Raw genomic sequence first — 24300 nt, forward strand, 5'->3', positions numbered from 1 at the left:
ATGAAATGCTATTAAAAACAAAATAGTGTACAATGTAAATGCCTTGAAGTTGTTCTCAGAATGAAACATTAAACCTGAAGTAACCTTTAAGCAACAATAAAAATTCCCAATGGGTTAAAGCTTTATGTCAGACTGAGACCTGAGTATAGATCTTTGCTTGCCTTCCACATAAGTCACATAATTTTAACCTTTCAGGAATATTTCTCTGCAATAAATGTTATACTAGAGAGTAATAATTTAGTTTTGCCAGCACTGTGATCTAGATTGTTCCAGCTTGAATGCAAATGGAGTAGAGAGTATTAAAATGTACTATTAGAATCTGCACAGTTTCAGTTTTTTAACTCAACTGTCCTGTTCTTGAGATTAATAGCAAATTATACCAAACCAACTCCAAAAAGACATACTGTGCTGCATGGTTTGTTTGTAGAAATATGCTCTATAATCTCCTCAGGCTCTGTAACACTAACAGTGCTGTCTTCCCTACTAGATGTGTTGAAGACAGGATTCTTCATTATAATGTCAAATGTAAATATATGTAGTGTTAATGTCAGTCTACTTTTATGACAGTGATAGAACTGATTTGTTCTTTATATAATTAGGACAACTGCAAATGAGTATTTACCCATATACAAAAGAGGGCACTACTTTTTAAAAAATCTGCTTACTTCTAAAAAATAAATTATTATCCATGAACTGGAAAAAAGGAAAGTTACTTTATTTAGACCATTATGGTCTATGGTATGCATATTCCTATTGCTCTCTGAAAAACCCTCAAGTTTTGTACAGATTCTGCATTATCTCACTAACATAAGCATAACTGATAAATACACAAACTGCAAGCTTTACTTTTCATACACGTCAGATGCTTACTTTCGAAATTTAGTGTACCAAAGCAACCCAGGCCACTTTTGTTCCTATATTTTTTTTTCTTATGCTGCATACACTGCCATTGTCTTCAAATGTCTGAAATACAGCTTTTCAACTGGTTCTATAACTTCATTGTTAATTTGTACAATTTTTTTCCTGTGTACTGATTACAAATCATTTGCAGGCAAACAACACAATGTCATCAGCAAAATGAAGATTGTTCTGTTACATTCCATTAACAAATATTTTTCACCATATGTACCTGAAAACATCACCTAGGGCTGCTGTGAATAGCATCGGTGATACAAAACTCCGTACATGCTTCTTTTCTCAATTTTAAAATTCCCGTTATCCTGGTTAAATCTAATGATAGTTATTGCAGTGGTTTATGAATTCATCAGCATAATAACATAGGTTGAATCAATGTATTGTCTGTCAAGGACTGTCAGAAGAGAATTTACTGACATTAAATTTAAAGCTTTCTCAAAATCTCTGAATCGTAGGCAAAGTGCAACTACTTTCATGACTTATAAATGGTTGATTGTGCTATACTGACTTCTAAAACCAGATTGCTACTTTGACTGATTAAAAGTGATTTTTATGCAGTTAGTGAAAACTTAAGTGAATTTCCATTATTGTATAAGCGTACCATTTCAAATAATAGTCGCACAAGCTTTTCTGAGTCTCCACGGTATTTTGAGGTAAGTGTTGCTGAAGAAATATTGAAGAATGTTGAACCACACTCAGTTGCAACTGCCTTAGCCAACATAGTCTTTCCTGTTCCTGGAGGTCCCACCATAAGAATTCCTTTCCATGGTCTTCTTATTCCACAGAAGAAATCAGGCATCAGCATTGGGAGTACCATGGCTTCCTGAAACATAGAGTGCTTTTTCAGCCTATGTAAATGTCAATATGCCATTCACTGGTCAGTAATTGATGATTATATAGAACATTCATTCTGGAAGTTCTCCATTTATCAGAAAGAAATGAGTTTGTAAATTAATAATAAAGTAGATTTAATGGCAATGTATGTTCCGGAAATAGAAATAATTTCACTTGACTGATGCATGTTCTTTGAGGATCTTGGAAAGAATATTTGTAACATTCTCATAGTGGATTTTTTGGCTTCAAAATTAAATTAGTTACGCCAACTTTCTCACTGTATGTCCTACTCAGTTAAGTAACTAAAAATATGACTCAATTAAAATAAAGTAAGTAAAACAGATTTCTTAATAGCACAGGTTTACAGAGCCAGTTTTTCTACAACAGAATATTTGCACCTGTATGAGGTCAGATATATATGCTGATGGGAAACTGATTGCTACCACATTGGAGTAATAGCACTTTTGTTGTTTCACTGAATTGAGTGTTTCAGTATGGTACATGACTGAAATGTAGTCAGACCATGCACTGGCTGTACACAGAACAGCTGCACACAGAAAGGCAAGATGTTTGACTGACAAGTGACACAAGTCAGATGCGAGGGACAGCTTCATCCCTGAAGCTATACAGGTACTGGAGCTTTCATTGGCCACAATTTCCTGTATATACAGTGGCTATGTTGATCCAGGTAATACTGCAACTACAGTTATCAAAATTTAGCTGGTAGGGATTTCCATCACTGGGCTGAGAATTTAACCTTAGATAGACAAACCACAGCCCTCCAGATCACTTGCTATTTTTGTACACAATATTTGGGAAACAATACCATCAAGACCTATCGCATCACCATAAGGTACAAAAACCGCCATCACACAATAAACAATTTGCAAACCACACCTCGCAGACCAGAGCAATTAGCATAAGGGCAAAAACACTGCAAATGGATGCTCAACAAAAGGAAAAGGTCACTAAGGCAGATGAGTTCCAGTAGAGAATTGCATATTTCTAAATGTGTGTGTAATCCTATAATGATCAAGATGCAGTCTAATAAGTGGTAGTCTCTTCATGTGATGAAATTCATATGAGACTGAACGTGACCTCTGGTGCATGTACTCCTATCATTCATAGGCTAAGGATTCAGGTAGTGGCTGGCAGATCATGTGTTTATATTTGTGATTTATAGGGTCCTACTGGAGATATGTATTTTCAGCATGATAATAATACACCCATCAAAAAAAGTTTTGCATCACCTCGGTTCCAAGAGTTCCAGAACCTGTACAGAAAATTGGAATAGAGATCAACATAAACATAATTTCTGCCCTTTTTATTGCTCATGTTGTTGTTGTTGTTGTGGTCTTCAGTCCTGAGACTGGTTTGATGCAGCTCTCCATGCTACTCTATCCTGTGCAAGCTTTTTCATCTCCCAGTACCTACTGCAACCTACATCCTTCTGAATCTGCTTAGTGTATTCATCTCTTGGTCTCCCTCTACGATTTTTACCCTCCACGCTGCCCTCCAATACTAAATTGGTGATCCCTTGATGCCTCAGAACATGTCCTACCAACCGATTCCTTCTTCTGGTCAAGTTGTGCCACAAACTTCTCTTCTCCCCAATCCTATTCAATACTTCCTCATTAGTTATGTGATCTACCCATCTAATCTTCAGCATTCTTCTGTAGCACCACATTTCGAAAGCTTCTATTCTCTTCTTGTCCAAACTATTTATCGTCCATGTTTCACTTCCATACATGGCTACACTCCATACGAATACTCTCAGAAATGACTTCCTGACACTTAAATCAATACTGGATGTTAACAAATTTCTCTTCTTCAGAAACGCTTTCCTTGCAATTGCCAGCCTACATTTTATATCCTCTCTACTTCGACCATCATCAGTTATTTTGCTCCCCAAATAGCAAAACTCCTTTACTACTTTAAGTGCCTCATTTCCTAATCTAATTCCCTCAGCATCACCCGACTTAATTAGACTACATTCCATTATCCTTGTTTTGCTTTTGTTGATGTTCATCTTATATCCTCCTTTCAAGACACTGTCCATTCCATTCAACTGCTCTTCCAAGTCCTTTGCTGTCTCTGACAGAATTACAATGTCATCGGCGAACCTCAAAGTTTTTATTTCTTCTCCATGAATTTTAATTCCTACTCCGAATTTTTGTTTTGTTTCCTTTACTGCTTGCTCAATATACAGATTGAACAACATCGGGGAGAGGCTACAACCCTGTCTTACTCCCTTCCCAACCACTGCTTCCCTTTCATGTCCCTCGACTCTTATAACTGCCATCTGGTTTCTGTACAAATTGCAAATAGCCTTTCGCTCCCTGTATTTTACCCCTGCCACCTTTACAATTTGAAAGAGCGTATTCCAGTCAACATTGTCAAAAGCTTTCTCTAAGTCTACAAATGCTAGAAACGTAGGTTTGCCTTTCCTTAATCTTTCTTCTAAGATAAGTCGTAAGGTCAGTATTGCCTCACGTGTTCCAGTGTTTCTACGGAATCCAAACTGATCTTCCCCGAGGTTGGCTTCTACTAGTTTTTCCATTCGTCTGTAAAGAATTCGTGTTAGTATTTTGCAGCTGTGACTTATTAAGCTGATAGTTCGGTAATTTTCACATCTGTCAACACCTGCTTTCTTTAAGATTGGAATTATTATATTCTTCTTGAAGTCTGAGGGTATTTCGCCTGTTTCATACATCTTGCTCACCAGATCGTAGAGTTTTGTCAGGACTGGCTCTCCCACGGCCGTCAGTAGTTCCAATGGAATATTGTCTACTCCGGGGGCCTTGTTTCGACTCAGGTCTTTCAGTGCTCTGTCAAACTCTTCACGCAGTATCATATCTCCCATTTCATCTTCATCTACATCCTCTTCCATTTCCATAATATTGTCCTCAAGTACATCGCCCTTGTATAGACCCTCTATATACTCCTTCCACCTTTCTGCTTTCCCTTCTTTGCTTAGAACTGGGTTTCCATCTGAGCTCTTGATATTCATACAAGTCGTTCTCTTATCTCCAAAGGTCTCTTTAATTTTCCTGTAGGCAGTATCTATCTTACCCCTAGTGAGATAGGCCTCTACATCCTTACATTTGTCCTCTAGCCATCCCTGCTTAGCCATTTTGCACTTCCTGTCGATCTCATTTTTGAGACGTTTGTATTCCTTTTTGCCTGTTTCACTTACTGCATTATTATATTTTCTTCTTTCATCAATTAAATTCAATATTTCTTCTGTTACCCAAGGATTTCTACTAGATCTCGTCTTTTTACCTACTTGATCCTCTGCTGCCTTCACTACTTCATCCCTCAAAGCTACCCATTCTTCTTCTACTGTATTTATTTCCCCCATTCCTGTCAATTGCTCCCTTATGCTCTCCCTGAATCTCTGTACAACCTCTGGTTCTTTTAGTTTATCCAGGTCCCATCTCCTTAAATTCCCACCTTTTTGCAGTTTCTTCAGTTTTAATCTACAGGTCATAACCAATAGATTGTGGTCAGAGTCCACATCTGCCCCTGGAAATGTCTTACAATTTAAAACCTGGTTCCTAAATCTCTGTCTTACCATTATATAATCTATCTGATACCTTTTAGTATCTCCAGGGTTCTTCCATGTATACAACCTTCTTTCATGATTCTTAAACCAAGTGTTAGTTATGATTATGTTGTGCTCTGTGCAAAATTCGACCAGGCGGCTTCCTCTTTCATTTCTGTCCCCAAATCCATATTCACCTACTATGTTTCCTTCTCTCCCTTTTCCTACACTCGAATTCCAGTCACCCATGACTATTAAATTTTCGTCTCCCTTCACAATCTGAATAATTTCTTTTATTTCATCATACATTTCTTCAATTTCTTCGTCATCTGCAGAGCTAGTTGGCATATAAACTTGTACTACTGTAGTAGGCGTGGGCTTCGTATCTATCTTGGCCACAATAATGCGTTCACTATGCTGTTTGTAGTAGCTTACCCGCATTCCTATTTTCCTATTCATTATTAAACCTACTCCTGCATTACCCCTATTTGATTTTGTGTTTATAACCCTGTAGTCAACTGACCAGAAGTCTTGTTCCCCCTGCCACCGAACTTCACTAATTCCCACTATATCTAACTTCAACCTATCCATTTCCATTTTTAAATTTTCTAACCTACCTGCCTGATTAAGTGATCTGACATTCCACGCTCCGATCCGTAGAACGCCAGTTTTCTTTCTCCTGATAACGACATCCTCTTGAGTAGTCCCTGCCCGGAGATCCGAATGGGGGACTATTTTACCTCCGGAATATTTTACCCAAGAGGACGCCATCATCATGTAATCATACAGTAAAGCTGCATGCCCTCGGGAAAAATTACGGCTGTAGTTTCCCCTTGCTTTCAGCCGTTCGCAGTACCAGCACAGCAAGGCCGTTTTGGTTATTGTTACAAGGCCAGATCAGTCAATCATCCAGACTGTTGCCCTTGCAACTACTGAAAAGGCTGCTGCCCCTCTTCAGGAACCACACGTTTGTCTGGCCGCTCAACAGATACCCCTCCGTTGTGGTTGCACCTACGGTACGGCTATCTGTATCGCTGAGGCATATAGAGGCTCATAAAGACCACATATTGCATGTTGTACCATCACACAGCGAGACCTTCAGAGGTGGTGGTCCACATTTCTGTACACATCGGTAGCTCTAATACCAAGTAGCATGTCCTGTTGCATTGATGCATGCCTGTATTTGTCATGGCATACTAGCCACAAGTTCATCAAGGCACTGTTGGTCCAGATTGTCCCACTCCTCAATGGCGATTTGGTGTAGATCACTCAGAGTGGTTGATGGGTCTCGTTGTCCATAAACAGCCCTTTTCAATCTATCCCAGGCATGTTCAGTAGGGTTCATGTCTGGATAGCATGCTAGTCACTCTAGTTGAGCAAAGTCATTATCATGAAGGAAGTCATTCACAAGATGTGCACGATTGGGGTGCGAATTGTTGTCCATGGAGACAAATGCCTCGCCAATATGCTGCCGATATGGTTACACTATCAGTTGGAGGATGGCATACACGTATCGTACAGCTATTACAGCACCTTCCATGACCTCCAATGGTGTATGTCAGCCCCACATAATGCCATGCTAAAACATCAGGGAATCTCTGCCTTGCTGTACTTGATGGACAGAGTGCATTCAACCTGACTGGGTTGCCTCCATACAGGTCTCCGACGATTGTCTGGTTGAAGGCATATGCGACACTCATTGGTGAAGAGAACATGATGCCAATCCTGAGCAGTCCATTCAGCATGTTTTTGGGCCCATCTGTACCACATTTCATGGTGTCATGGTTGCAAAGATGGACCTCGCCATGGACGTTGGGAGTGAAGATGCGCATCATGCAGCCTATTGCGTGCAGTTTGAGCCGTAACACGACGTCCTGTAGCTGCATGAAAAGCATTATTGCACATGGTGGCGTTGCTGTCAGGGTTCCTCTGAGCCATAATCTATAGGTAGCAGTCATCCACTGCAGTAGTAGCCCTTGGGTGGCCTGAGCGATGCATGTCATGAACAGTTCCTTTTCTCCCTGTAACTCCTCCATGTCCAAACAACATTGCTTTGGTTCACTCTGAGACTCCTGGACACTTTCCTTGTTGAGAACCCTTCCTGGCTAAAAGTAACAATGTGGACATGATCAAACTGTGGCATTGACCATCTAGGCTTGGTTGAACTACAGACAACATGAGCCGTGTACCTCCTTCCTGGTGGAATGACTGGAACTGATCGGCAGTCGGACCCCCTCCATCTAATAGTCACTGCTCGTGCGTGGTCGTTTAAATCTTCAGGCAGGTTTAGTGACATCTCTGAACAGCCAAAGAGACTGTGTCTGTGATACAATATCCACAGTCAATGACTATCTTCAGGAGTTCTGGGAACTGGGTTGACACAAAACTTTTTATGATGTGTGTAAATACCCACATCATCACATCACTCTTGAATGTTGTCAGTGTGGTGCTCTATGGATATTAGAGTATGGTCTAATTTCAGTCCTATTGAGCAAGCCTGGGATTCTACACATCATTAGACTAGTTTCCACTAGATGTGAATCATCAATCAGTAAGAGTCCATGTGGCAACTAGTCTCTTGCAAACCCCATGCCATTACAAGTGTCCACCATCATCATGGTACTGTATGTTACTAAGGAAATGTGTATCATTCCATTACTCTTCAGTGTCTATTTCAATGATGTATACATCTTCATAAACAATCAATAATGCACAGTATGTGAATGTCTAAGTACCTCCACACTTGTTCTCCTATATCTTAGTTCTTCATCGTGATCATAGATGTTAACCTCGAAACTTTATTATTAGGATTTTTGCTGTATTGTGCTTATATGCAAAGTTAACCATCTGAAATGTTAGCCTGTCATCTGAAACACCAGGAACTTTATGCCATACTTTCTAAAATGAAAGCAGCTTCTTGTACCTTTACTTATTTTCTTCAAGTGCTACTAAACACACTTAAGAGCCAAAGAAACCAATTCACCTGTCTAATATCATGTAGGCCCCCCAAAAGCATGCAGAAGTGCCACAACACAATGTGGCATGGACTTGACTAATGTCTGAAGTAGTGCTGGAAGGAATTGACACCATGAATTCTGCAGGGCTGTCCATAAATCTGTAAGAGTACAAGGGGGTGGAGATCTCTTCTGAACAGCATGTTGCAAGGCATACCAGATATGCTCAATAATGTTCATGTCTGGGGAGTTTTGTGGCCAGCAGAAGTGTTTGAACTCAGATATGTTCCTGGAGCTACTCTGTATCAATTCTGGATGTGTTGGGTATTGTTGGAATGCACAATGGACATGAATGGATGCAGGTGATCAGACAGGATGCCTACGTACATGTCACCTGTCAGAGTTGTATCTACACATATCAGGGGTCCCATATCACTCCAACTGTACATGCCCCATACCATTACAGAGCCACCACCAGCTTGAGCAGTCCCCTGCTGACACGCAAGGTCCACGGATTTTTGAGGTTGTCTCCATACCCATAGGCGTCCATCTGCTTGATATAATTTGAAATGAGACTCCTCTGACCAGGCAACATATTTCCAATCATCAACAGTCCAATGTCGGTACTGACTGTCCTAAAGCTTTGTGTTGTGATGTTTCATTGAATGGTTCACACCGACACTTGTTGATGGCCCAGCATTGAAATCTGCAGCAATGTGCAGAAGGATTGCACTTCTATCACACTGAACAATTCTCTTCAGTCATTGTTGGTCCTGTTCTTGAAGGATCTTTTTATGGCCGCAGCAATGTTGGAGATTTGATGTTCTACCGGATTCCTGATATTCACAGTACACTCGTGAAATGGTCATACAGTAAAATCCTCACTTCATCACTACCTTGGAGATGCTGTGTCCCATTGCTCATCTGCTGACTACAAAACCACATTCAAAGTCACTTAAATCTTGATAACCTGCCATTGTTGCAGCAGTAACCTATCTAACAACTGCGCCAGACACTTGTTGTCTTATATAAGTGTTTCCAACTAGAGCACTGTATTCTGCCTATTTGCATATCTCTGTACCTGAGCATGCACACTTTTACCATATTCTTTGGTGCTTCAGTGTATATTCTGTTAATTTAATAACTGAGGTTGCACACCAGGGTTGATATTTTGAACAGAAAAAGATTTTAAAATTTCTGATTTTTTTTACACATTTGTAAATGTATTACTGCATATTTTTCTTTTAACCACTATGCCAGACATAAACATTGTGTTTATAACTCGATGTCTACTGACACATGTTATGCAAGGATGTTGTTCGTTGGGCAGGTGAACTGACAATCTCCCATGATATTCTTACCATTATTTTACTTTATCTTACAAATCTTATATTATGCAATTGAAATCAGTTAAAAATGTTACAGCTACTGGTTAGAAATAGATGTCAATGGGAATACAATAAATGAAACTCTATGTAAAAGTCTAAGCATTCAGATGGATAATAAACTGAGTTGAACCAGCATAAAGGGTAAGTTCTCCAAAAAGCTCCTATCTGTCTGCTTGGCATTTGAAAATCCCTACCACTGTGTAATCTGCAGATTGTGTTTACATACTTTCATTCAGTACTGCACTATGGTGCAGTGACATAATTTCCTGGGACAGTGCAGGAAAGGTTAAAAAAGTATTTTTTCTAAGGGCACATGCAGTTAAAATATTTTGTAAAGTTTCTAACCAAGCATTTTGCAGAATCCTCTTCATAGACTCTGGGATTTTTATACTGGTGCACCAATAAATTTACTTCCTAACATTATTTGTGGTTAATAATAAGTGCAAATTTAGACTACGCATACCTGGCTAGGGTTCAAAATGTATGTGTCAGCCATGAATGTTAGCAGTAATATTGACACAGTTCATAGTAGTTATGTTACTTTCTGAAATGACCATAGGTCTCACAGAGGTCTAGGTAAGCTTTTACATAATATCCACCACAATCAATTTATGCTACATGGTGCATGTGTCATGAAGAAATTACCATGAAAGACAGTTTTCCCTAACATGTATGAATCTGGCAGTGTAAGACGATAGATAATGTTTAAATAAACAGCAATCCTGTTACAAATATGTTAATGTAGGATATGATGTCCTTTGATTTTTCTGATACACCGAGCTGCTCACTTGGTAGGTATAGGAACTTTACCTACATATTGCTGTAAACACTGATAAATGTTTAGTCACTGCCAAAGAGTTTCAGAGGACTGTCATCTGCAACAATAATTTCACACTAAATGTTTAATTTTTTTCTCTGTTGCTATTGCCATATTGTTGAAAAACACTAAAATTTAATTTATGCTGACTAGTCTAAGCTATATGACATATCATGTTTTTACATGTCACCTAGAAAGCAAGAGCAGCTTTCTATATTCATTATCGAATGAGTTATCAAGAATGAAGTATGGATCACATCAACATTATATTCAGTTGATAAAAAGTTAGTTTCAGTATAAATTTTGTAGTCTGATCAGCCTGAAGTAATTACATGCAGAACTGTGAGTAGTATAAAATGTCTATTTTCCCTAGCTTACTATTATTCCGTGAAGAAATGAGATCTATCTGTTTGTTGAGAACGGAGAAGGTCACTCTTCCAGGTGAAGCACCATACATTAGTATTTGTGATTATGGGGCAACTATTCACAAGTCTGAGCTGCAAGAGATGGCTGTCATGTATGTGTGAGGTGTGCTTGCTTGTGTGAATGAATGTGTGTGTGTTTTCTTATTAAAAAAGGCTTTGGCCAAAATCTAAATGTGTAATAATATTTTCATTGTGCCTGTCTCCAGCTCAACATGTCATCTTTATGGTGAGTAGCAATCTATCCTTTTCTTATACAGCTGATATTTCAACCTGGTGTTTCCATTGTTTTATACATGAGTGATTTCAGTTCAATAACCTATTCTTCATTATGAATTATGGGAATATTCTGCATCTAAGAAAAAATAAGGATTTTTTAAACCAGTATGCTTAGAATACTATCAGAAATTCCTATGCGTCTTATGTGTGATTAACATATATGTATTCCCGAAGAAAAAAATTAATGTTTAAATTGATGTGATTCCTAAAGTAGCAAGATTATGAAACTGTGAGACTCCAACGTGTTCAGAACCCATACCATCTGTAACTTCCAACTAAAGGACAGATCTTTTACACAGATGCAAAATGTTCTACATAAATGGATAATGTCCATATAGAACACCCAACATTCCTACATTATCCTTTGTCTGAACTTCAACAATATTATGTAATCTGCCTAGCTCCTTCTGCTTTCACACCACTGACTCTGTCACACTGTTCTTCTTTTTTCTTCCTATTACTATTCCAGTCCTCCCTAACATTGGTTCTATAGACTGATATTTTTCTGAATACCTCTAAATTTTATGTGTGTAATTCACTTTTTACATTAGTATTTATTTAATTTGATATTTATTTAAATATTATGTTTTTATTTTGTTCCAGTATCCAAAGCAATATATATGAGCAACCTCAAAATTATGTTTATCTTCCTGATAACCTTTTTGTTTGAGGAAACGATGTCTTACCACTCAGCAAGTGGAAATCTCCATTTTTTTGTGTGCCTTACTGTCACTCAGTACTATTTTTAAAGGCAAATTGTGGCTGTCTCTACATAATTGCACATCATCATGAGAAACATTCATTGTCTTGCTAGTTAGTGATGATTACATGAAGTAGTAGTGGAAGGCTAACTATGTTATGTACTTAATTATGGAGACAGGAAATGGCGTATCCCATTTCAATGAAATACTACTGATAAAATTCAGCATATACAGGAGATTAAAAATGAGTATGGCTCTGGCAAGGCTGCATTGGCAAAGCATATACATGAAATTTAGAGATGAATACTGTAACTCCCAATAGCATGTCTGGTCCAAGTTAAAGTCTTTCAGAAGATTTATAACATAGAATGTTAAATTTTGGATGTTCTTTCTGTGGAAAGTTGTTAAGGAAACTTTTGAACACCGGTGTGTTATGGAATTTGGTTTTACTTTGTTGTTTTTGTACCTGTAAGGGAAAATCCACATGAGCAAGATAAGAAGCAGTAGGACACACATAGGTCTCATCATGCTTCCTCTACATATAGAACACAGGAGGAAGAGAATGGTGGTCGTGTTATGCAGTACCTGACAGCCACTAACCAGTGGCATGAAGAGTGCAGATGTCAATCAATATCCAGGGCACCTGAGGTGAGGCTATTTGCTCTCATGTCTGATGCAATGATTTAGTATTAAACTGTTCTTTTTATTAAGCAGGAGATATAAAACATAATTTCTGATACCACACATCCAAAGTGTATTTTAAATACAAAAAGTTATTCAAGCAGTAGAGAAACATTTCTCATGTACACCTTCTTCTGGTTTTTTAATACTTTCATCATATTTTGCTGAAATTTTTGATTATTCTTGAGTTGTGTTAGTAATAACATGTAACTCAACAAAATATTACTGTCTAAAATAAGTGTGTAACTGAATATTGTTCATCACCTGAAGTATTGCTTTTGCTTCGCTCAGCCCAGCAACACGGTTCCACTGCACATTAGGATTTCTATGAATGATATCCTTTTCAAGTGTGTCTACAAGATGCTGTTCATACTGGGCAGCCTGGAACACTTTTGGTGGGGTTTCATGAGAATCACTATCTTGTGAAGGTATTGCAGATGGTAATGAAGGCGGTCCCTCATTGCTCCGTCTTACAGGTTCTTGTGTTTTCACGCTCACTGCTGCTCCAGGATGTGACCGCTTTGTCAGGCATGGAGTGCGGTCCATTGAATGAGACTTCCTGGATCGGCTACAATGAAAGAAGTCAAAAGTCTTAATGAAAAATTTACTTGGTGAAATTGTAATGACTTATTGTTAAATGTGTAATGAATTTAGATATTCACTAATATAATACTATGACAACTAGCTCGAAACTGAAGTTATGGTATGCATTTTTGTTTATAAGAATTAATTATGAAGCACATTTATGATTCAAACTTTCAGAAAATATTGATGGTACTTCTTTCCTATCTTTCCACATTTTCAGTCATTGCAAAATTTGTGGTAATCAAAATTCAGACACATCTTAACCACATTTTCATTAATGAATAGCTTTCTAAACCATCTTAGAAGAGGTGATATACTGTGTGAGGGTCAATTTAAACATAGGACAATGTAACAAACTCTTAGTCAATGAAGAACCATCAAACACAGTGAAAACATGAAAGCATGTGACAGTATGGCTTCATGAACTGCCAGTAATGGAGGAGATGCATTGCAGTTTAAGAATCACTAAGTAAGAAATGGTGCTGTCCCTTAACTAAAAGTGGCTCATGTCAAAAGTGTGGCTGTGGTGGTATGCTCCTTCAGAACTACTTTTAGTAAAAAAAAGAAATCCAAACTTAGCGACATTAAAACTATATTATAAACTGTACCATACAGATATGAGTTACTGAATATTAATGACAGGATATAACCCTCTATGGTTGTGCTTAACAAGTTTGTAAGCTTCCAATACATTGTAAAATAGTGCTGTGACAATTTGTTGAATCACTTGAGCAATTGCATCTTGGGAATGTGGAAACATTTGTTTCAGCTCTTCATACTTATTATGAATGATCTTACAAAGGGTAAGCTGTGAACTTTTAAGAAATTCTACAAAAAGTGGATAATTTTGAGAAATATCTGGATAAAAAATTACTATGATAGATATTATTCCAAAACATTGTGACTATTTTCTTTAAGAATTACAAATTTGTTAACTTAGGCATTCACAAGAAAAGTTGTTTTTATATAAAATCAGCCCTACAGAATTTTATGCAAAGAAGAGTAGTGTATTTGCTTGTGTGGCACACAGAGCAGATGGAGAGGGTGGCAACAGTTACTTGAGTGGCTCCTTTAATTATACTGCAGCTGTTTTGTGCTAACAAATAGGTGAGCTACAAGAAACATTTCTGAAAATGGTAAGGTTTTGGCTTTTATCTCCATATTTGCTCTGCAGCATGATTTAAAATTGTTTCTGCGATACTAATTTTCTGTATACCTTTTATGTAGCTCTCAGAGATGAGTTGTCCATCAAGACAATGTTAGACAATAAGGAACTGTTTTCTGGACTTCCACAAAAGATAATGGTTATACAGGTCACAAGTATCTCATTATTGTGTATTTCCATGTGTCAGAAAAATGTATATACACTGCCTGACAAAAATAGTGAAGCACCCAGTTGGGGAGGAGGGAACAAAACGAAACTTCATGGGTTGAGAGGGTATGTGATATTATTTCAGTGATTACAAGATTGGGGCAAATTTACAAAGAAGTTGACAGTAAAGTGGACCCACCTATCAGTATGACATTGCACTCTCTTTTGCCTGGCTTTATTTACTGATACAATTGTCAAGGGTGTCATAAAGCCATTGTACCCTCTCCAATGGCAAGTCATTCCTTGGTATCCTGGATACTGGCACTTTGACAGAGTTGATGTCTCAGCTGGTCCTCAGCATTTTCTATCAACAACAAATCTTGATGTTGCTAGAACAGGAATACCTCAACATCACACAGAGACTTCACAGAGGCACTTTCCATGCATGGATGAGAATTGTTCCGTTGAAAAGTAGCACCACAATACTGTAGTACGAGTGGTAGTATGCGAGAATGCAGGATGTCTGTTATGTACCATTTTGCCATCACAGTTCTGTAACCAGTACCAGCTACGATGTAAAGTCATACCCGATGGCTCTACACACCATGATGCCAAGACTAATACCACTATGCCTCTTCAAAACATTGGAAGAATGGGACATCTTCCCACGTCACTACCATGCTTGTCGACGATGATCATCTAGCCTAGTGCATAATCATGATTCATTGCAGAATACAATGTGACATCTTTCATCAGCAGTCTAGGTTCCATGTTCATGGCACGTCTCCGAACACTGCTGTTTGTGTTGTGGCGTTAATGGGAGCCTACATATGGGAAAGTAGTTCCCTAGTCTGGCTGCTGCTAATCTCTGCTGAATGATGCAGGATGATACAGAACATTGCAGGGAATCCATTACTTGTTCTTGTATGGCAGGCACAGATGTGGAGGGGTTACAGTGTGCTTCATGCACTAATGAACTACGGTGGCTGTTCTACCTGTCACAGAGAATTGCAACTATAATCTTTTACACAAACACTGGTGTTTTATATGTTTGACAGCCGACCATGTCTTCTGGGTGCTTCACTGTTTTGTCAGACAGTATATATAACTACTAAGAAGCCAACATTTAATTCATCTGTAAAATCATTTCTGTAAAAAATAAATAACACTGCATAATATATTATAAAAAACTTGATCAATATGTCTTTTTATCAAATATCAAAATATCTTATATCATACCCTTGTATATTACAAATAGAGCACATACAATATTTTGATTTTATTGATCAATAATTCTGTCCACAAAGAGTTCAGCTCATGGAGAAAGATATCAGCTATCCTCATAAAAGAGCCCTATTGTCACTTTGGAATTCTGTAGATGACATAGAACTAGTAGTAGGCACTCATGTGACCATCCACCATTGACAAATCATTTCAGGCAAGTGATGTCAGTTGTACGAATCACTGCAGTAAGCTAGGTTGAGAAGGAGATGTGACAGAATGGAAAAGGAGATATTGTATTTGGATGTGCATATAACCACACTGTGACTGATGTTGCCCAGTTTGTTAGTGTATCAATGTGGAATGTCGAATGTGTTTACAGGGAATAGTGTACTATTCACAGCCAAGTAACAGCATTTTAACTATGGTCATGATAAGGTCTTAACTAACAGGGATATCAATGATGATCAGTTTCAAACTTGCCAGGAAATGGCATCAGTGAATGCAGTTTCATCTCAATAAGTTGTGAAGGGAGTGCAATGGACATTTAGCGTAGGGTGGTACCTCACAAAAGGCCATTACTCACAAATGCACATAAATCTACTTAATGAGCCAAACAACACAGAGGAATGGAGGCACATAGTGTGGCCTGATGAGTCATAGTTTTTCCTCTTTTCAAATGATACAAGGTGCTGAGTGCATTGGTGGCTCAATGAGGCATTTAAACTATAATGCACTGAGGGTGTAAGTCAGGATGGAGGTGGTCCTGTGATCTTCGAGGGATGATTTTTTTGTACCATGGCTTGAGCCCATTCATTCAGGCTACGGATGTATATTTCAGCATTCTTGCCAAACAGTTATCTTCCCTTCTTCTATATATTCATGGTGATATGTCATGGACACTACCATCTTTCATGATGGCAGCAGCTATGTTCACAGGTCTGCAAGCATATGTTCCTGGTTTGATGAACATTCAGGGACCCTATCAAACCTCAGCTTATAACAGACCAGAAAAGTTCAAACAAAAACTACCATATCACACAAGTATACCACACTGATTGAAAGAAACCGGAAAATTAATAGGTACATCTTTCTACCAAATTCTGTGACAAGGATCATTTTTCCACACAAGTGACAATATGTCATTTGCCACCCCCCCCCCCCTCCCATTTTTCCACACAAGAAACATTTCATGCCCCCTTTCCCTTCTACTTCCCTTGCACGTACATTACCTGCCAAGCTGCAATTCCTTGGGCTCTTCATGAGACCTGTCAAAATAAACCTAAATCTACTGAACATGGAAATGGATTGGTTTTGCTACTAATTATGATACACTCTGTGTCAAATTTTACACAAGAGGCACCTCTAGTGTGCCTCAGCCTGGTGCTTCAAGTGGCCCTTGGCCTTGGACCGTAAACAGGGCCCTCCTGTGGCAACGTAGAGATTATGACTCAGAAACATCCAGACGTGACAGAAATCTATGTAATGGGGAGAGTAAATGATTTTGAATAAACTTACAAAGTTTGTGGAAGTGACCTGGTATGATGAGATATCAGTAGTATGAAAAAGGCAACACCAAGTACTAGTACTGAACTAAGTGTTATTAGTGTTCTATGCCCCACAGAAAATTGGATATAGGTAGATGAGTTAGTTTCAATTTCTACATGAGGCTACATACTGTCAGATTATTTGTGTAAAAGCAGTTATGAGACTAAAAAAGAGTAGAAATGGAAAGCTATTATAAAATTCTTTATACACAGAGATATATGCAAATACAGTTGTTGCTTACATCTATAGCTATGCAAGAAATCAACACTTCTATGTGGGAAATTCAACACTGATTTATATTGGAACTAGCAGTAATGGAGTAAGGTGGAACTATTGACTTGTTCTTATACCATTCCTGATAGTAATATACACATAGGGGACAATTTCACAAAATAGTTAATTTTGTATTCAGGTTGTATTTTATCAGAATTAATTGTTCAAAATATTGTTGCAGAAGAAGCTGAGTAGTGCAGCCGCTGTAGTGTAGTGGTTATGATACTAGACTGTTGCATGGAGGGTCGTGAGTTCAAAACTCACCTGAACTGAAACATTGCTATTCTAGAAGTATCCACAAACGGCAAGAATCATTGTACCGGAATGTTCTGTAACAGTATATATACTGTATGTGTTCTGGCTGGAGGCAGTTCACTCCGCGCTCTTGTATGTGCAAGTGCTGAATAAACCTTCGATAAGTAAAGTTAGTGTTCGTCATTCATCTCCTAACACCTTCCTCTGCGTGACATTACTCTGGTGGAGGCGCTGGGTATTGGAACTTGTGATACCACACATTGTCGACGACACAGTGGCTCCCATCAGGCCATTTACGTGGCGAGAAACCCGAGTTTGAGGCATATTCTATAGATCCCAATCTATTAGAGACAGAAGAAGAAGATGACGTCACGATAACAGCAACTGTGTGCCATCACATGAGACATCCTTCCGGGTTCTCTGGTGACGATGGTCAAGATCCAAACAAGTGGCTGAAGGTATACGAGCTTATAGTAAAATTTAACAAATGGGATGACACCGTGTGTTTGGCTAACATATTTTTCTACTTGGAGGGCACTGCCAAGCAATGGTATGAGAACAACGAGGAGAAGTTCACAAGCTGGGAAGTATTCCAGGCGGAACTGCGCGAGTATTTTGGCGACACACAACGACAGAAGTGCAAGGCTGAAGATAAATTAAAGTGCAGGGCACAGCGTCCAGGAGAAACTACAGCATCCTACATTCAAGACGTCTTGGAGCTGTGTAAAATAGTGGATCCTCAAATGAAGGAGGAAGATAAGGTTGCACATCTCATGAAGGGTGTCGCTGAGGACATGTATCAAGCCCTACTCCTGAAGGAGGTTTCGACAGCAGACGACTTGATAAAATGGTGCTAGTATATCGAGACAATGCATCAAAAAAGAATTACACGCAAGAAGTTTGAACGGCTTCCAAGCGTCGTATCGATGTCTGTGATGGAGGAAGAAACTGATTTCACAAGTGTTCGTTGTCGGATAGTGAGAGAGGAAGTTCATAAGGCACTTGGATTGCACGTCGAGCAAGAAACCGAGACGGTTCAAGAGGTCATAAGGGAGGAAGTGGAACGGACATTGAACCCAATCTCTCGTCCTTCATTTCTCTTTAAAACAATAAAAAAGTCGAGACCCATGCGAAGTTACGTTTCTACAATGCCGCATGAGGAACCTGTTTAGGTACCAAGGAAGACTGATGTCTGGAGGACCCAGGGTAACCGACCAGTATGTTTCCACTGCGGACGACCGGGACATGTGATGCGTTATTGTCGAGAAAGGATATTTGATGGAGCCCACACCAAAAGACAGCAGAACGATCTTAGCCGTCGCCAACTCCGGGACGACGAAGATGAACAAGAAGAGGTGGGCGCCAGACGACGTAGGTCACCATCGCCGCAAGCTAGCCGCTGGAGAGGACGCTCCCCAACACGCCGATCAAGGTCCACATCGCCGTTTAGAAGCTACAGCCGATCACCTAGCCGCCGCCACCTGGAAAACTAAAGAGTGCGACCTTCCTTGGAGGTGAGACTGTCGAAGAGAAAAATCCTCCGCCGTCGATCACTACGAAAATGATAGGAAACTACGTCGATGTCCTCATGGATGGCCAACCAGCCCAAGCTCTTGTGGACTCTGGAGCATCATAATCAGTCATTTCGGAGAAGTACCATCGCCAGTTGCAGAAAACCGTATTCGTCGACAGCAAAACATCTCTGCTGAAGGAGGCTAATGGGAAATATGTAAAACCTACAGGAAGATGTGTCATTCATGTGGGTATAAGTGGCCATACACAGCTGTTAGAATTCATCGTCTTCCAAGAGTGTAATCATGACGTCATTCTCAGATGGGACTTTTTGATAGCTTCTCAAGCAATTATAGATTGTGGTCGCTCAAAGATTATGGTAGATGCGATGAGGTACTCTGGACAGGAAGATGCGCATCCTAGTGTGTGGAGACTATGTGTGCTGGATGAAGTGATCATTCCTACAGTCAGCACTAGAAAGGTAGCTGTCATGTGTCATGCCATGCATCAACCAATGGATCTTGAGTGGAATGTAAGAGAAGCAAACCACTGGAGAATAACTTGGTCATCCCAGCCTCTGGCATCTCGTTTAAGAACGGATTCGGTGAATTGTGGATAGTTAAGTGTCGCCGAGAACCGCAGATCCTTCCAAGATGCATGTGCGTAGTAAATGCTGAGCTGTTAATTGCAGAACAGCTGAGCGTCATAGAAACTTCCCAGGCCGGGTCTGTGGGCGAAATTAGCGCTACTTTCGCGCTACCACTACGAGACAAAATCTTCTAGCTCGACTATCACCAGATCTCACTAAGGAACAACAGAAGAAGCTAACTACCATTCTTCAAGAGTTCTCTGAATGCTTCAATCCACAGGTGAAGAGCAAATTAGGCAAATCGTCAGTGAAGCACTGGATTAGCACTGGAGACCATCAACCAATAAGCCAGAGAGCATAACGTGTGTCAGCAACGGAACGTCGAATAATTTGCGACGAAGTAGAGAAAATGATGAAGAATGACAGAGCCTATGGTCGCGACCAGTGGTTCCTGTCAGGAAGACAGATAGCAGTTGGCGCTTTTGTGTTCATTACAGGAAGCTTAATAAAATAACTACAAAGGACCTTTACCCTCTTCCATGAATTGATGATAGACCAGATTGTCTGAAAGGGGCTAAGTTTTTCTCAACCATGGACATGTACTCGGGATACTAGCAAATCGAAGTAGATGAGGCTGATCGTGAGAAAACTGCATTCATCACCCCTGAGGGCCTGTATGAATTTAAGGTAATACCGTTTGGTCTGTGTAATGCACCAGCAACTTTGGAACGAATGATGGATAATCTTCTAAGGCACCTGACGTGGACGATGTGTCTTTGTGAATTAGGTGACATTATAGTGTTCTCAGAGACATTTGATGAATTCATAAAAAGACTGAGTGCCGTTCTTAAGTGCCTCCAACAAGCCAGACCGTACCAACAAGCCGAACTGAAACTTAATGCAAGAGAGTGTCCCTTGGAGCAAAAGAAATCTAAATGGTTGGACACCTTGTGTCAAACGAAGGTGTACGGCCAGACCCAGAAAAGGTGAGAGCTATGACGGAATTTCCTATCCCTAAAAGTATTAGAAATGTGAGAAGCTTCCTCAGATTGTGTTCTTATTACCGTCGTTTTATCAAAGACTTTTGTATCAAAGTAAGGCCACACAAAGACTTGTTAAAAGCCGATGCTAAATTTATCTGGGGTAGTGCTCAACAAGATTCTTTCGATTTGCTGCAAAAAGCTCTGACGACTGACCCTGTACTTGATCTGTATGATGAGAGAGTACCTACAAAACTACACACAGATGCCAGTGGGTGTGGGATCCGTGCTGTTGTAGTGCAGATTTCGGATGGAAAAGAGAAGGTTATAGCCTATGCGTCTAGGACACTTAAAAAAGCCGAGAGAAACTACTCAACTACAGAAAGAGAATATCTTGCTGTGATTTGGGCCATGTGCAAATTTCGACAGTATCTCTACGGAAGGCCATTCACAATTGTTACAGACCATCATTCACTTTGTTGGTTGACAGATCTTAAGGATCCAACAGGACGACTCGCCAGGTGGGCACTACGACTTCAAGAATATGACATTACCATAATGTGCAAAAGTGGGATAAAACACCAATATGCCGACTGTCTCTCAAGAAGCCCTGTGCCAGACCATCAAGACTTTGATGAAGATAATGACTGTCTCGCTGCACTCTAGGATCTCTCTGCTGAGCAGAAGAAGGACGCCAAGATATCTCAAATTATGCTTCCTTAAATCGGTCAGAGGATGTGAAAGGACAATTTAAGGTAGTTAAAGGATTACTTTGCAAGAAAAACTTTGATCCGTTTTTGAAAGAGGTGGCTACCAGTGATTCCTAAACACATGCGCTTAGATGTTCTACGAAATTCCATGACACACTTGAGGCCGGACATTTAGGATTTATTAAGACATACGATAGGATCCGCAAGAGACTTTTCTGGCCGGGTTTATTTAGGAGTGTCCGTCACTATGTGTCGCACTGTAGCGAGTGCCAGAGGAGAAAGGCAGTTCCTCAGAAACCACCTGGCCGACTCACGCCAATTGCACCAGCCGAAACGCCTTTCCATCGTATTGGGCTTGACCTCCTCGGACGGACGCCAGGAGTGGCCGAGCGGTTCTAGGCGCTACAGTCTGGAGCCGCGCGACCGCTGCGGTCGCAGGTTCGAATCCTGCCTCGGGCATGGATGTGTGTGTTGTCCTTAGGTTAGTTAGGTTTAAGTAGTTCTAAGTTCTAGGGGACTGATGACCTCAGCAGTTAAGTCCCATAGTGCTCACAGCCATTTGAACCTCCTCGGACGATTTCCAACGTCTGCTTGTGACAGTAGATGGATTGTTGTTTGCACTGATTGTCTGACGCACTATGCCATTACAAAAGCCGTGAAAACAGCCGAAGCATTCAAGGTAGCCAAATTCATCGTAGAAGACATTGTATTGAAACACCGTGCCCCAAGGTCGTTAATTACGTATCGAGGGAAAGTTTTTCAATCGAATCTTGTGACAGAGATAAACTGTCGGTGCATTACTCATCACATGACGACTGCCTACCATCCGCAAACTAACGGGCTTACTGAACGCCTTAATAAGACCTTGGCCAACATGCTATCAATGTTCGTCAATGTTGAGCAGAGCAACTGGGATTAGGTGCTACTTTTCGTGACGTTTACCTACAACACCGCCAAACAAGACACCACAGGATTTACGCCATTTTTCCTGGTGCATGGGCGTGAGGCGACTACGACGATCGACACTGTGTTTCCGTTACATCCTGATGACGTGGAAGACGTCTACATCGGCCAGATAATAAACAGAGCTGAGGAAGCTCGGCAGTTAGCTAGACTCCGTACGTTGCAGGCTCAAGAAAACGATCGCCGTATGTATGACACAAGCCACCGCCCTGTTGTCTACCAGTCTGGTGACCTCGTCTGGATCTTCACTCCTGTTCGGAAGGTTGGTCACTCTGAGAAACTCCTCAGGCGCTACTTTGGCCCTTATAAGGTTGTAAGACTGTTGTCTGATGTTACGAAGTTGAAGACTTCGAACCTGACACAAGACGACGAAAGATCAGAGATACGGTCCACGCCCTTCGAATGAAGCCCTATAAGGCTCCTGCAACCCAGGGTACAGTCGAAGCTCCAGCGACAGGCAACAAGTGGAAAGGTAACAAAGATCGTAGCGGCAAGGGAAGTTATAAGAAGATCACCATCAGGGTGAACATCAGTCATCGGGAGTCAGAGTATGCAAGACCGATGACTCATTCCTGGACTAGGAGGATGTAACAGCGAGACGCTGTTCTCTTAAGGAGGGAGCAATCTCGCAGAAGAAGCCGAGTAGCGCAGTCGCTGTAGTGCAGTGGTTATGATACTAGATTGTTGCATGGAGGGTCGTGAGTTCAAAACTCACCTGAACTGAAACATTGCCATTCTAGAAGTATCCACAAATGGCAAGAATCATTATACTGGAATGTTCTGTAGCTGTATATATACCGTAAGTGTTCTGGCCAGAGGCACATCGCTCTGCGTTCTTGTATGTGCAAGTGCTGAATAAACTTTCGTTAAGTAAAGCTGGTGTTCGTCATTCATCTACTTACACCTTCCTTCAAGTGACAATATGGTTTCTAAATCACTAATAATGATACTTATATTAAATAACCTGGAAATAAAATTTCAAGAACTTGTAGAGATGGAACTTGTAAAGTGAACTAATAACTGATTTTGACTGACAGATTATTATTCAGTTTAATGCTTTCACCCTCCCCTTTTTAGAGAACATCTTTATTTCTTCTAAAATACCATATTTCCCCAAATATTTGTAATTAAAATTCTTATTTGATTTCTGATTTTTAATCAGTGGCTGTTTTCAAAATTCAGTTCCACAATTTTGTAGCTCTGATTTGTCTGAGTTCAAAAATGCCCCTCTCACTAGCAAAACTTGTTAATTTACTATTTATTCTATCTACAAAATTTGAAATTTTAGCCATTTTTTTCCCAGGATTTGCAGATCCCGATGAGTATATGTATGGTATTTACAACATAATTCTCATAATATTGTCATTTTCCTTGATAAAAAACACATAGTTAATGACACTTCTTTGTCTGATCGTAATTTTGTGTCCACAAATTTTGCTAGTTTCCCTCTATAAAGTAAAATATAACAATAAATTTTGAATTTTATTAATACACACTTCTGTAACTCACTGTGCAGAACAGTGTTCCAGTTACTCCTTGTCTAACCACCAGACACTTACATGTAAATATCTTTGTGAACTTCTTTTAGCTGACCAGTCCAGGTTAACATCTTATGGTCAAGCTCAATTAAAATATACTATTGGTCAACTAAATGATTCCATCCAAATGTACTCTTATGATGTGATTCACTCTGTAGTTAATTATTATTTTACAAACATAATATAAACTGTTCATAGAACACCTACTGTGTGCAGTTTTTGTATGACAGGATATCAAATTTTCAAATTCCTCCATACGCGAACAAGCAGTTTGTCATC

General features: G+C 39.8%; 1 pseudogene; it reads right to left on the reverse strand.

The window, feature by feature from the left end:
* LOC126470835 (katanin p60 ATPase-containing subunit A-like 1) overlaps positions 1-24092 on the reverse strand; it is a 67613-nt pseudogene extending 43521 nt beyond the window's left edge.
* Positions 24093-24300: the final 208 nt, after the last annotated feature.

Source organism: Schistocerca serialis, chromosome 3 (assembly GCF_023864345.2).
Source record: "Schistocerca serialis cubense isolate TAMUIC-IGC-003099 chromosome 3, iqSchSeri2.2, whole genome shotgun sequence".
Classification (NCBI taxonomy): Eukaryota; Metazoa; Arthropoda; class Insecta; order Orthoptera; family Acrididae; genus Schistocerca; species Schistocerca serialis.